The sequence below is a fragment of the Hemitrygon akajei genome, chromosome 31 (assembly GCF_048418815.1).
Source record: "Hemitrygon akajei chromosome 31, sHemAka1.3, whole genome shotgun sequence".
Classification (NCBI taxonomy): Eukaryota; Metazoa; Chordata; class Chondrichthyes; order Myliobatiformes; family Dasyatidae; genus Hemitrygon; species Hemitrygon akajei.
Genome location: NC_133154.1, coordinates 14,399,030 through 14,413,134, shown reverse-complemented (window position 1 = coordinate 14,413,134; position 14,105 = coordinate 14,399,030). Strand labels below are relative to the sequence as shown.

Here is a 14,105-nt window from a genome sequence, read left to right as displayed (position 1 = left end):
CAAACCAAAGGTGTAGCCATGGGCACCCGCATGGGTCCCAGTTATGCCTGCCTTTTTGTTGGCTTTGTGGAACAGTCCATGTTCCAAGCCTATACGGGTATCCATCCCTCTCTTTTCCTTCGCTACATCGATGACTGCATTGGCGCTGCCTCCTGCACGCATGCTGAGCTCGTTGACTTCATTAACTTTGCCTCCAGCTTTCACCCTGCCCTCAAATTTACCTGGTCCATTTCCAACACCACCCTCCCCTCTCTTGATCTTTCTGTTTCCATCTCTGGAGATGGCTTATCTACTGATATTTACTTTAAGCCTACAGACTCTCACAGCTACCTGAACTATTCCTCTTCTCACCCTGTCTCTTGCAAAAATGCTATCCCCTTCTTGCAATTCCTCCGTCTCCGCCGCATCTGCTCTCAGGATGAGGCTTTTCATTCCAGGACGAAGGAGATGTCTTCCTTTCTTAAACAAAGGGGCTTCCCTTCTTCCACCATCAACTCTGCTCTCAAATGCATCTCCCATTTCCCACACATCTGCTCTCATCCCATCCGCCCGCCACCCCACTCGGAATAGGGTTCCCCTTGTCCTCACCTACCACCCCACCAGCCTCCGGGTCCAACATATAATTCTCCATAACTTCCACCACCTCCAATGGAATCCCACTACCAAGCACATCTTTCCCTCCTCCCTCTTTCTGCTTTCCACAGGGATCGCTCCCTATGTGACTCCCTTGTCCATTCGTCCCCCCCATCCCTTCCCACCGATCTCCCTCCTGGCACTTATCCTTGTAAACGGAACAAGTGCTACACCTGCCCTTACACTTCCTCCCTCACCACCATTCAGGGCACCAGACAGTCCTTCCAGGTGAGGCGACACTTCACCTGTGAGTCGGCTGGTGTGGTATACTGCGTCCGGTGCTCCCGGTGTGGCCTTTTATATATTGGTGAGACCCGACACAGACTGGGAAACCGTTTCGCTGAACACCTAAGCTCTGTCTGCCAGAGAAAGCAGGATCTCCCAGTGGCCACACATTTTAATTCCACATCCCATTCCCATTCTGATATGTCTATCCATGGCCTCCTCTACCGTCAAGATGAAGCCACACTCAGGTTGGAGGAACAACACCTTATATACCTGCTGGGTAGCCTCCAACCTGATGGCATGAACATTGACTTCTCTAACTTCCATTAATGCCCCTCCTCCCCTTCTTACCTCATCCCTGATATATTTAGTTTACCCCCTCTTTTTTTTCCCTCTCTCTCTCTGCGCATCACTCTGCCTGTTCTCCATCTCCCTCTGGTGCTCCCCTCCCCCTTTCTCCCTAGGCCACCCGTCCCATGATCCTTTCCCTTCTCCAGCTCTGTATCTCTTTTGCCAATCACCTTTCCAGCTCTCACCTTCACCCCACCCCCTCCGGTCTTCTATCATTTCGCATTTCCCCCTGCCCCTCCTACTTTCAAATCTCTTTCTTTCCTTTCAGTTAGTCCTGACGAAGGGTCTCGGCCTGAAACATCGACAGTGCTTCTCCCTATAGATGCTGCCTGGCCTGCTGTATTCCACCCACATTTTGTGTGTGTTGCTTGAATTTCCAGCTTCTGCAGATTTCCTCGTGTTTGCTTTTTAAAAAAGCTGACCTGGCAATTATCTTTTGAGGGAGATTGTAAGTTTAAGAGACCGGCGTAGAAGACCTGAGAGCACGAGCAGGATTATAAAAATGAAAATCAATCCTGTGATGTACTCCGGTCCCAGACCATTACGAGCTTTAAAATCAAGTAAGGGAACTTACAAATCAGTTCTAAAAGAGACAGAAAGCCAATGCAGAGCAGCCTGTATGGGAGTGATATGCTCCCCCATTCTGGTTTTACTTAAAAGTCTAGCAGCGGCGTGCTGAAAGAGCTGAAGTTTGTCAAGAGATTGTTTTGGAAGGCCAGTAAAAAATATTAGATTAATATTTTATAATTTCTGGGATTCCCTCTCCCAACTCTTTTTAAAATATTGTCAGTTGCCCAATCAGATGGATCAATTTCCAATTAGGAGAGATTTGGAAGATTTCGATGCAAGCCTTTGCTGTTTTCACACCTATATCTCAAATAATTTTGGAGTACTCTTTCTAAATTAATAAATTTTAACGCATGCCTTTTGTTAAAAGATTGGTATCAAAGAATGTGGAGAAAGTGGAGGGGGGTGTTAATCATGAACCCATTGAGTGATAAAACAGGGTTAGGGGTCAAAACGGGTTACCGTTGCTCTTATTTTCTTATGTTTCTGTACTTGAGCAGAGAACAGCCTGACCCTGGAAATTTGTTAATTTTTACTTCATTTCCATCGCCAATCTTTAAACTTAGAGCTAAGTAGTTTCTCCTGTAGAGTTAGTTTTACGGCAATATGCACAAAATGCTGGTGGAATGCAGCAGGCCAGGCAGCATCTATAGGAAGAAGTACATTCGACGTTTCGAGACCCGACAAAGGGTCCACCAGCATTTTGTGTGTGTTGCCTGAATTTCCAGCATCTGCAGATTTCCTTGCGTCTGAGTTAGTTTTACCTTTATCCTGGGTCTCTGATGCCTTTTCTGCCACTATTACAATAAAACAAAATCATTATTTACCAAGAAATCCACTTCCTTATTTATAAATTATAGTACCAGATATCTTGGGTGGAGGGGGGGGGAGCTAAAATTCACGTTTAAGCCACACCCTTCTTCAATATGCTTTAGTATAGTCACTTGCTAGGATTTCCTCCACATTTCTTTCCAAACCTCTTTTCATCTCTCTTCTACTTTTTTTGTTGTTCTCTAAACCTCTCCCAGACATTGGGATTTTTAGCTTTCTCAATCTGGGCAGGTTCTTTCATTGGTCCCAAGCAACATATGGTCATTCAACTTGTTAAAAGATGTTGTTTAATTACATAAATAGAGCTCTTGGTGTAGATTCATTAATACCTGGTATTGTATTGGCTATGTACTTGGGCATATTCCCAATGTCTGTGTGTAATATAACTCTCCAAAAAAAAAATCAATAAGGAATTAAACAATCATGAAGTCAATCATTTTATGCCTCATCTGATAAAGGCAAGAGCAGGGAGGCTATACCAAAACTGTTCAAAGTACTATGCAGGCAAGTGCTTAAATACTGCACACAGTTCTGGTCACCACACCATGGGAAGGATGTGATAGCATTAGTGAAGGGGCAGAGTAGACATATACAGGCTGGAAAATTAATAGTTATGATGAGACAGAGATGGAGTTCAGGCTTTTTACTTTTGAACAGAGAGTGGGAGATTTAACAGAGGCGTAAAGGTAAGTAAAAGAGGGCCAAAAAAGAAGGATGGGTTCCCTCCAGCTTCAGAGCTGATAACTTGGAGACAGAGGTTTCACTTAATTGGCCGAAAAGCAGTGTTGAGGACTTTGCTTTGCTAAGCAGGTGATTGGGATCTTGAATACATTACCTAATAGAATGGCGGAGACAAAAAAAATGAGCTCATTGAGAAAAGATATCTTGATAAGCATGTTAAGTCATAACCTGCAGTACTAAAGAGCTCAATCTGGGAAGTGGCAATAAACCTAGTTGGTTCAATTGTTTAGCCAGCAAGGATACAATGGACCAAATGGCCTCCTCCTATGCAGTAAACCTCTGAGAAACATGGTAAATTTCAGCATCAATCCTTCAGATTTTTATCTATCTCATTTGGAACCCTGGTTAATGATTTACCACCTCAAACACAATAGCAAATGATAAAACCTCTGTTAGCTAGGTATTCCCTTACCTTAAATGTTGTTGGCCAAGTCTTCTGAATTCCAGCACCATTATTGACCTGGACTTTAACCTCAGCCCTTTCTTATCTTCAAGCTATTTTTACCTCTATCTGACCTCACTTGCTTTATCGTTCCCTGGTATCTACTGGTTTTAAGTTCATTATTCTAGGACCTTGTTCCCAGGTGTCACCTATCTCTGCAAGTCACAAGAACTGAAGGACACAGGAGACAGGAGAAAAAGTGGCCCAGTTGGCTCCTCAACCCAGCTCCAACATTCAATGCGATCATGGCTGACCTATCCTGGCCTCAATTCCTCATGTGCCAGTTCCCAATGGCTCTCAATTCTGCCAACTTTTGACTGTTACCCAGCTCCACTTTAAACACATCCGATGAAGTGGCCTTCATTACTCTCCAAGGGTACTGTCTCAGAGATGAAATTTCTTAACTTGGCCCACTATGTGTTTTCATAATACTCTGTTTCTGCCCCAGACTTCCAGCATCTGCATTTTTTTCATTTCTCGCTCTTCCCTGAGTGTTTCATATTTCTTTAAGAGGTAGAAAGAGGCCACTTCGATTCATCAAGTTTATGCTGGCTCATGAAGCAATCCCCTGCAACCCTTTCTCCTCAGATTCCACCACTTACCTACACACTGGGGGCAATTTACAGAGGCCAATTACCCTGCCGACCTGCACATTTCTGGGACGTGGGAGGAAACCCATAAGGTCACAGGGAAACTGTGCAAACTCCACACAAATAGCACCCAAAGTCAGGATTGAACTCAGGTCACAGGTGCTATGAGGCAGCACCTCTGTCCTTTCTCGCACAGAGATCCTTGAACATAGGAGGGGACTGGAAGACTGTGCTGTAAGTCAGGTTAACGAAAAGGCTGATGAAGAATTCATCACAAGGGATCAGCATTGCTTTCCACCAGAGGGCCTGTCATTTCTATTTCAGATTTCAACCATTTCACAACTTAACTTCTTTGACCTCAGCAATTCCTCTGGAGCCTAAAGTCTAGGTCCTTCACTACCTTCCTGCTTCACCTGGAACCAGATTTTGTTACACGGCATTTCAACACAGAAGACAAGAATTTTTACGGGCAGAAACTTCAAGAGTGGCCTGCAATTCACTAAGAGCACAGCATATCTTCATTCCTGTTCCTTCTTCATTTCCTTTGATACCCAACGTCCAACACCTGATCCCATTCTTGAATAACAGCTCAACACCCACAGCCCCTTGCTGAACCCCTGATATTCAGAACCCAAGACATTTCTCCATCTCGATTCTCTCAATGGAAGACCATGTTCACCAGTTTCAGCCTTTTGAGCCCAAGGAAACAGACACTTCTAGCAAAGCACCATTTACTGCATACTTCCCATTTCCCCTCCATTTCCTCATCATCCAGAAATCTATCTGCAGGATTCCAGTCTGAATGAACACAATGATTTAATCACCACAGCTCTTCTGGGTAGAGAATTCTACAGGTTCATCACATTCTGCATCAAGAAAACAGTAAGAATTATACTCTTGAGAGATCCTGCAGATGCTGAAAGTCTCGAGCAACAGACACCAAATGCTGAAGGAGCTCAGCAGATCAAGCAGCAACTATGGAGCGAAATAACCAGTCACCGTTTCGGGCCAAAATCCTTCATCAGGACCGCAAAGAAAGGGGACAGAAACCAGAATAAGGGAGGGAGGAGAGGAAAAAAGAGGGGGAACATCTTTGATTCAATAATTTGACAAATCAGTCTTCAATTTTACATCATAATCTGCATTGCTCTGGGGTGTCCCACAACTTACAGAAATAACAATAAAAATAATATTGTCTTCACCATGTCTCCACACACACGCGCGCACACATACACGGTCACTAGAGTTCAATATGAATAAGTGGTAACGCTTGTGTATGTGGCATGCCTTTCAACCATTCAGTGAATACGGACACCTGGATTGATTTTACACATACTGCGTCACAAATATTTCACGGCACAGGAAGGTTACCAAGACCAAGCCCTCAACACAAGCCAAAAATTGAACTTTTGGCTAATCCCACTTCTCAGCTCCAGATCTAGAGCCCCGTCATTTCTGGCTCTTCAGCTACTCAAAGAACTCCAAAATGGGTTCCTGGCTCTCCCACCAATGGACCCTAGCTACACTCTGGAAACCAATCATCTCCATTATTTAACACAACATCATTCCTATAGTTACTCCTCCTGAAAACTCCTGGTCCAATTCTCCTCCATTTCCCAGACATCTGCCCTCACCCTATTCTACTGCCGTTGTAATGGGGATAGGGTTTCCCTTGTCCTTAGTTATCACCCAGAAAGCCTCCACATCCAGCACATCACTCTCCTTTACCAATGGAATCCTACCATTCAGAACATCGTTCCCTCGCACCCTCCACCCCGCCAATCTCCACTTTCCTTAGGGATTGCTCACTATGTGGCTCCCTCGACCACTCATCCCCATCCACTGATCACCCTCCCACTACCCAGACACTAGAACTTCTCCGAATTTCCAACACTAAAATGCATGAAGCCCTATTATAATGCCTTAAGTGCTGAGATCAGTCAACCAAACAAACTTTCACCACGATTCATGGCAATATGTTTATGCTCTGTTCATTTTAAATGTACAAATATTCTTCCAATTAAGTGTTGAGTGATGACATGGCAAGCCTCTTTAATAACAATAAATGTGATGCCTGGTGTATTCCTGAGTGGCACAAACCCAAAAGCTTCCAGGTTATCTAAGTGACATAAAAATGACTTCAGAACTAGTTCACCAACTGTGAAACTGTGATGAAAATCAGTTTCCAATTTACATTATTTAAAGCACTTCAGCTAAACCACATTAAAAATATCACAATGCTTTATGATCAGTGCAAACTGTGGACTTACGTGTTCATAAGGTACCGGTCTTGATGTAGGTGATAAGATAAAATGGAGTCAAACCAAGAACGGGGACAGGAAGCCCAAGATCCACTTCCCATTTTGTGCTGGGTTCATTGCCTCAGTTGCAGGTCCAGTAGAGTGTGTAGATCAGCAGAAGGGAAAAATCTGAAAGCAAGAATAGAAGTAGAAGAAAGTTAAGGTCTAGAATCTTAAATAAGTATCAACACAAATAGACTCTTGGTCAGAAATGCTGACATCTTCTCAGACCCTAACATTATCTTTCTAAGAAACTGTTTGCATATGGATGACATGGGAAAGCAGGACCAGACTCAGTTATGTTGTGCCCCAAAATAGAATAACCAGTTCATTCGAAGTTCACCCTTGAAGTATGGGCAATTTATCGAGCTTCAAAGACGAGAGAAGGCACCTGCATAGTGAACCCACCAAAAACCACAGCTGCTTTTGTAACTTCATGATGTGGTGGTAAAACCCAACTGGAGTAAAACTGAGTGTAACAGTGCAGCAACTTAGCTTCAGGCCCAGACAAAGGATAATGGCTTTTCACGTCTCTTTCAAGATATTTCAAAGCACTTTACATTTAACGAAGTTCAAGTTTATTGTAATTGACCAAGGAGCACAACACAGTTCATATATAATTCACACACTATACATAAAGTAATATTAGCACAAATAAATTAACAAAAGGGTGCACAGTAGCATAGTGGTTAGCATAACACTTTACAGTATAGGTGACCTAGGTTCAATTCCTGCTCCTGCCTGTACGAATTGGTACGTTCTCCATGACCACGTGGGTTTCCTGTGGGTGCTCCGGTTTCAGTCCAAAGACATAATGGTTGGTAGGTTAATTGATCATTGTACATTGTCCCATGACTGGGCTAGGATTGAATTGGGAGATTGCTGAGAAGAATGGCTGGAAGGGCCTATTCTACACTTTATCTTAATAAATAAATAGAATGAAAAACAATGAATACAATGAAACTTGGTGCTCCTATCTCTTTCCACAGAGGAGCCACTTATTGTGCAGTGAGGAGTCATCAGCCCACAACTTCCTAAAGTCCACAACCATCTCTTTGGTCTTGTCCATGTTGAGACTGAAGTTGTTGTGCTTCCACCATTCTACCAGCTGTTGTACCTCCTCTCTGTACGCTATCTCATCGTCATTGTTGATGAGGCCAATCACTGTTGTGTCATCAGTGAACTTGATGATTCGGTTTGAACTGAATCTAGGAGCACAGTCATGTGTCAACAGCGTGAACAGCAGTGGGATGAGTGCACAGCTCTGTGGGGGCGGGGAGGGGAGCTAGTGCTCGGCGCGATGTCTGTCAGGAAGTCCAAGATCCAACTACAGAAAGAGACGTTGAGACCTGACGAGAACAGTTTACCCACCAGCTGCTGAGCATTATACACCGAGCTGAAGTCAATAAACTGCATCCTGGGGCATGAGGCACCATTTTCCAGGTTGGACAGGACAGAGTGGAGGGCAGAGGTTATGACATCGCCAGTATGACATCAATGAGACACTTTGAAGTGTTTGAGCTATTTTGAAGTCACTGTTGTAGGAAACACAGATTGTGCCAAATTGTGCACAGCAAGCTCCCACAAAGAACAATATGCTAATTACCATATAACTACTTTATTTGTATTAAGGAAACTGAGGAGACCTCCTTTGATCTTTAAAGGAGTTTTTAAAAAAAAGACCATCTGAGGAAGCAAATGGGAAATCTGACTCAGTAGCACAGCAGTAAGTGCTAATACTTCAAAGTGCCAGTGACTTGGATTCAATCCGGACCTCCAGTGCTGTCTGTGAAGAATCTGACCCTTTGTGACTGTGTGGGTTTCCCCCCACTGCTCCCATTTTCTCCAACATCCCAAAGACATGCTAGTTGTCAGGTTAATTGCCTGCTGTAAATGATCATTTCTGGATATGAATGGCTGGAGAATTGGGGGAAGTTTATAGGCACACAATAGGTGGAGTGGTGAGATTGCTCTGAGAGCCACATAGACTTGATGAGGGTGCATGTCCCTATGTACATAACAATAAGTTCAACTTCGAAACATCTGATCAAAAGACTGCAGCTCCTTGGAACATTAGCCTGGACCCATGATTATCCTGGATCAGTCAGATCTACTAGTGGCAGATCAGACACAAGGAATGACCTACACCTGTTCCAATGGCACAAGGGAGACCCAATTTACATTTGGCTTCTGTAGCGCCCACTAATGTTATTCAGGTAATGTAGTTTCTTTAGCTGAAAGACGAACTCATTCCCTGATTGTTCAGGTAGTACTTCTTTGATTTCAAGCAAGAGAAAAAAATGCAGATGCTGGAAGTCCAGAGCAACACACACAAAATGCTGGAGGAACTCAGCAGGCCAGGCAGCATCTACAGAAAAGAGTACAGTTTATGTTTCGGACTGTACTTGTTTTCCATAGATGCTGCCTGCCCTGCTGAGTTCCTCCAGCATTTTGTGTGTGCTACTCCTTTGATTTCACTAGCTCTGTACTGAACACATGATCATTGCAACTTGTGTGGGCTGACACAGTAGTTCTCTCACAGCTCCAGTAATATGGATTAAATTCTAATCTCTTTGTGAAGTTTGCACGTATCACTGTGACCATATAATTTTCATGGAACATAGAACAGTACAGCACAGGCCCTGGGCTCACCATGTTGTGCAGACCTACATAAACTTGCTACACAGTCCATAATCCTCCACTTTTCCTACATCCATGTGCCTACCTGCGAGTCTTTTAAATATCCCTATTGTATCAGCCTCTACCACCACCCCCAGAAGTGTGTTCCAGACATCCACCACCGTATCAAAAACCTACCCCCAACACCTCTCCTGAACTTTCTTCCTGTCATCTGGTATTGGCCATTGGTGCTCAGTGAGGATGAATCTGGCTATCCATTCTATCAATGCCTCTCATAATCTTATTCACCTCAATCAAGTTGCCATCGTTCCAAAGAGAAAAACTTTAGCTTGCACAACAATTCCTCATAAGACATGTTCTCTAATCCAGGTAAATCTCCTCTGAATCCTTTCTAAATCTTCCACATCCTTCCTATAATGAAATGGCCAGAACTGAACACGATACTCCCAAGTGTGGACTAACTAGAGTTTTACAGACCTGCAACATTACCTCGTGGCTCTTAAACTCAATCCCCCAACTAACTCAATGTCCCAGGAGCTATGGTTTCTTCCTACAGCCAATAACATGAAGGTTGGTAGGTTAACGCGGCACGGCAAATTGCTCATCATATGTAGACGTGAGGTAGAATCTGGGTGGGGTGAGGAGTGGCTGAGTGAGGAAGTCCATTAGCATGGATTGGAAATCTGGCTGTCATTTATAAACAAACTTGAAATAAATGAGACCTTTTCTGCTTGGAGTGTTTTAACAACTGGAAAATCCCAGGGGTCAATTCTTGACCTTTGGCTGTTTTGCTATTTACTTTAGTGACCCAAGAAGGGAGTGAAACGTGAAGTTGAGTTTGCTAATGATAAGAAAACTGGTGGAAGGATTTGTGCTGAGGACAGTACAATGCCCTTGGAGAGTACTGTTACGTACCCGTGACACGTGACAGTGGTACCCTTGTCACGTGACTGGGTTTGAAGTTATACTGGACTTGAGGTAATGGTCTTGTGATGGTGGAGTGATGTCATTTTCCCGCCAGTAGAGGTCATGTGACAGGTTTTTTTTTACAGGGTATAAAAGGAAGACCCACCCTGTCAGGTGGGGCAGTTCGTGGCTAGATTTGCCAAGATGACTTCATGTCGCTGCGTGATTTAATGTGATGACGCAGTTTAGTTGAAAAATGAAGTTTTATATAATGCCTGAAGTTTAAAAGGTCATTGCCAGTGGTTTCTTTGCTGGTGGAGAGTGAAGATAAGAATTTGGAAGATAGAAATCGAGGAGAATCGATTTTCGACGGTGGAAAGTTCGACCTTATTTGATCCACAATCGGAAGGATTTCGTTAACTGTTCTCGTGTTAATCTCCGCTGGGATAGCGGGAGATTGAGAATAGTGTGGAAGGAAGGTCAGTGCCTTTAAGCCGTTATATTCCATAAAATTCTTTGTGGGAAAGTTCGACGCCGGGGAATCAAAGGACAACGACGTGGAAGAGAATTTAAATCGCTTTAAAAAGTCTCTCCTTTTAAATGGACTGTGAGCTTTTTAACTTTCGGCATACCGCTTTAAAGAACTTTTTTTTTCAATACCGCTTTAAGAACTGTTTGAACTGCAGCGCTATTAAGAACTGTGAATCTGCCGCACAGCAGCTGAATTCCGGTTAAGCTAATGTTTGTTTACTTTTGGGGGGTTTGTTTTCAGTGTTTAATAAACGTGTTATTTGTTATAAAAACCCTTGCCTAACTCATATATATTTATTGTTGCCTGAATACGTAACAGTACTTTGACTGGCTGATTCACGGCCTGGTTTGGAAACACCAAAGGCCAAGAACAGAAAAGCCTAGAGAAAGTGGTGGATGCAGTCCAGTCCATCACAAGACAAAGCCCTCCCCACCACTGAGCACATCTACAAGGAGTGCTGCCACAAGAAAGCAGCGTCCATCAAGGACAACCACCATTCAGGACACGCTCCCTTCTTGCTATTGCTATCGGGGAGGAGCAACAGGAGCCTTCAGTCCCACACCATCAAGTTTAGGAACAGTTACTACCTGTTACGGACTCAGCAACAATAAATATATGAGTGAGGCAGGGGTTTTTATAACAAATAACACGTTTATTAAACACTGAAAACAAACCCCCCCCAAAAGTAAACAAATCACTAACGTAACCGGAAATCAGCTGCTGTGCGGCAGCTTAAACAGTTCTTAAAGCGATGTTGCAAAAACAGTTCTTCAAAGTAGTATTGCAAAAGTTCAAAATGCTTACAGTCCATTTAAGGGAGAGACTTTTTAAGACGATTTAAATTCTCTTTCACGTCGTGTTGCTTCGGTTCCCAAAATCGAACTTTTCCCACCAAGAATTTACGGAGATGGACAAATGAAACAGCTTAAAGGCACTGACCTTTCCTTTACAAAACTGTTCCCAATCCTTTCTGCTATTCACAGGGATTAACACGGGGACAGTCATCGAATTCCTTCCGAATGAGGATCAAACAAGGTCGAACCTGTTTCACCGTTGGAATCGACTTCCCTCGATCTTTTAACTCCCGAACTCCGATCTTCACTCTCCACTGAATATCAACTAGCAGTATTACAAGGAAACTGCTGGCAATGACCTTTTAAACTTTAGGCATTAAATAAAACTTCAACTTTCAACTAAACTGCGTCATAACATTAAATCACACAGTGGCATGAAGTCAGCATGGCAAATCCAGCCACGAACTGCCCCTCCTCACAGGGAGGGGTCCTCCTTTTAAACCCTGTAAAAACCTGTCACATGACCTCTACTGGCAGGAAAATGACGTCACTCCACCATCACAAGACCATTACCTCAAGTCCAGTATAGCTTCAACACCTGTCACGTGACAAGTACACCACAGTCACGTGTCACGTGTACGTAACACTACCCTTCAACCACCAGGCTTCTGAACCAGAGGGGATAACTTCATTTACCTCAATAGTGATACCACAACCTATGGACTCATTTTGAAGGACTCTACAACTCATGTTCTCAGTGTTATTTATTTACTATTTAGTTATTATTATTAGGTTTTTTTTTGTATTTGCAATTTGTTTTTCTTTGCAAGTTGGTTGTCAGTCTTTGTGTGCAGTTTTTCATTGATTTACTGTGAATGCCCACAAGAAAATGAATCTCAGGGTAGCATATGGTGACATATACATACTTTGATAATAAATTTACTTTGAACTTTGAAACCATAATGATTTGGGAATAGAATGAGTGCTTTTTTTGGGGGGGGGGATCTGACAAATGTGAGTTTAACATGGGGAAGTGTGAAGTCATGCACTAAAGCACGAGGAGAGAGGCTGTAAATGAGTGGTTCAATAGGGTCTATGTGTTTTGGTCCATAAATGGCAAAATGTTCATAGGAAGGGACAACAAGTATTTAAACGAGCAAACAGCACATTGGCTTTTATTGTGAAAAAGAGATTTTGTTACCGTTGTACACGGTGTTCGTGAGGCCACATCTTTAATACTGTGCAGAATTAGCGTTAAGTGGTTAATTCAGATGGTCTCAAGGAATGGAGAGTACCTTCAGCTTACCTTGACTTGAGATTGTCCAGCTCAGGCTCAGTTCTCTGGAGGGGGACAAGCCCAAAAACTACAACGTGAGGGAAAATATCAACAGTTATCTAATTGTTCATTAACATCCTACAATGCACAAAATCAAGGAACACCTTTTAAAGAGCTATTAAGGTTGGTAGGAAAATATGGTAACCAAATCATATCCCAAGAGTTTCTGTTAATAGCAATGGAGTGAATGACAGTTTTGATAGCGCTATTGAAGAAGAAAGGCTTGCCAAACTCACCAGAGATCTTCCTTTCAATAATTCCACAGGATTCTTTCTTTTCAAGGCCTTGAACATAGTTGAAGGAATTATTCCCAATTACAAGGAAAATGTTAGAAACACTCTGCAGGTCAGGTAGCATCTATGGTAAGTCAAAACAGAATTAATACTTCAGGTCAAACAAATAATCTTTAATTCGTTTCCCAGCAGTGTTAGGACAGTTAACAAAATGTCCCTCAAGCCTTTACAGACAACTTCCTAAATAGATTATTGACTCTAAGGGGCAAATGTTTAGATTTACAAAGGCTTAGCGACGTTTACAGTTGAAATTTCATGGCTCAGGGCTATTGAAACATTAAAAATCTGGAGTTTGAACAGACAAGCATTATATGTTGAGATACTTCCACTCGCAGGTGAATCTCGAGCCAGGGGACACAATTTCAAGGGGTCAGTCAGGTAGGACTTCTCACTGTAGGTAGCAAATCTCTAGAATTTGCTATGGGGACCTGGCACAGAGGAGGGAATCTGGGCAGATCAGTCACAATCATATTGAGTCATTGGCCGACAGCCTATTCCAGCTCCTCTCTCCTTGTGCTCCTGTGAGCCAAACACTTGGGTAAAAAGGGATGGTGACCAAGAGATTGGTCAAAGAACTAGTTCTAAAAGATGAGAAGGCACATACGTCACAAATCTTCTGCCTGTATATGTGTTATTCAGAGGATCCTACCATGGATTGAAATAGTCTACAGGATTCCTAATCAGCAGGGGGAGAATGCTTCTGATTAAGTTCAGTGCCCAGTGAGAACTGAGCCATTGCATGCAAATTCAATCGTTGTTAAATTAACAACAGGAACTGCTACTGGGCACTTGGCCTATAGAGATTGGGTTTCTCTCTGCTACTCCAATATCCAGTGATCCAAACATGCAAAGCATAACACAGGCAGGCTCAGTAAGAACAGAGATGTGCTTGGGTTTAGGTCACAGCAACACCCCCCCCCCCCC

The 14,105-nt window shown here is 43.1% G+C and overlaps 1 protein-coding gene across 4 annotated transcripts in view; it reads right to left on the bottom strand.

The window, feature by feature from the left end:
- The window catches only part of l3mbtl2 (L3MBTL histone methyl-lysine binding protein 2), a 149,259-nt gene that overhangs the window by 49,038 nt on the left and 86,116 nt on the right, over positions 1-14,105 (bottom strand). For all 4 annotated transcript variants that reach the window (XR_012096907.1, XR_012096905.1, XR_012096906.1 and 1 more), the window contains exons 18-20: positions 13,125-13,245; positions 12,859-12,916; positions 6,651-6,809 (exon numbers count right to left, since the gene is read on the bottom strand). The gene's annotated coding sequence lies outside the window, so the exon portion shown is untranslated. The remainder of the gene's footprint in view (positions 1-6,650; positions 6,810-12,858; positions 12,917-13,124; positions 13,246-14,105) is intronic.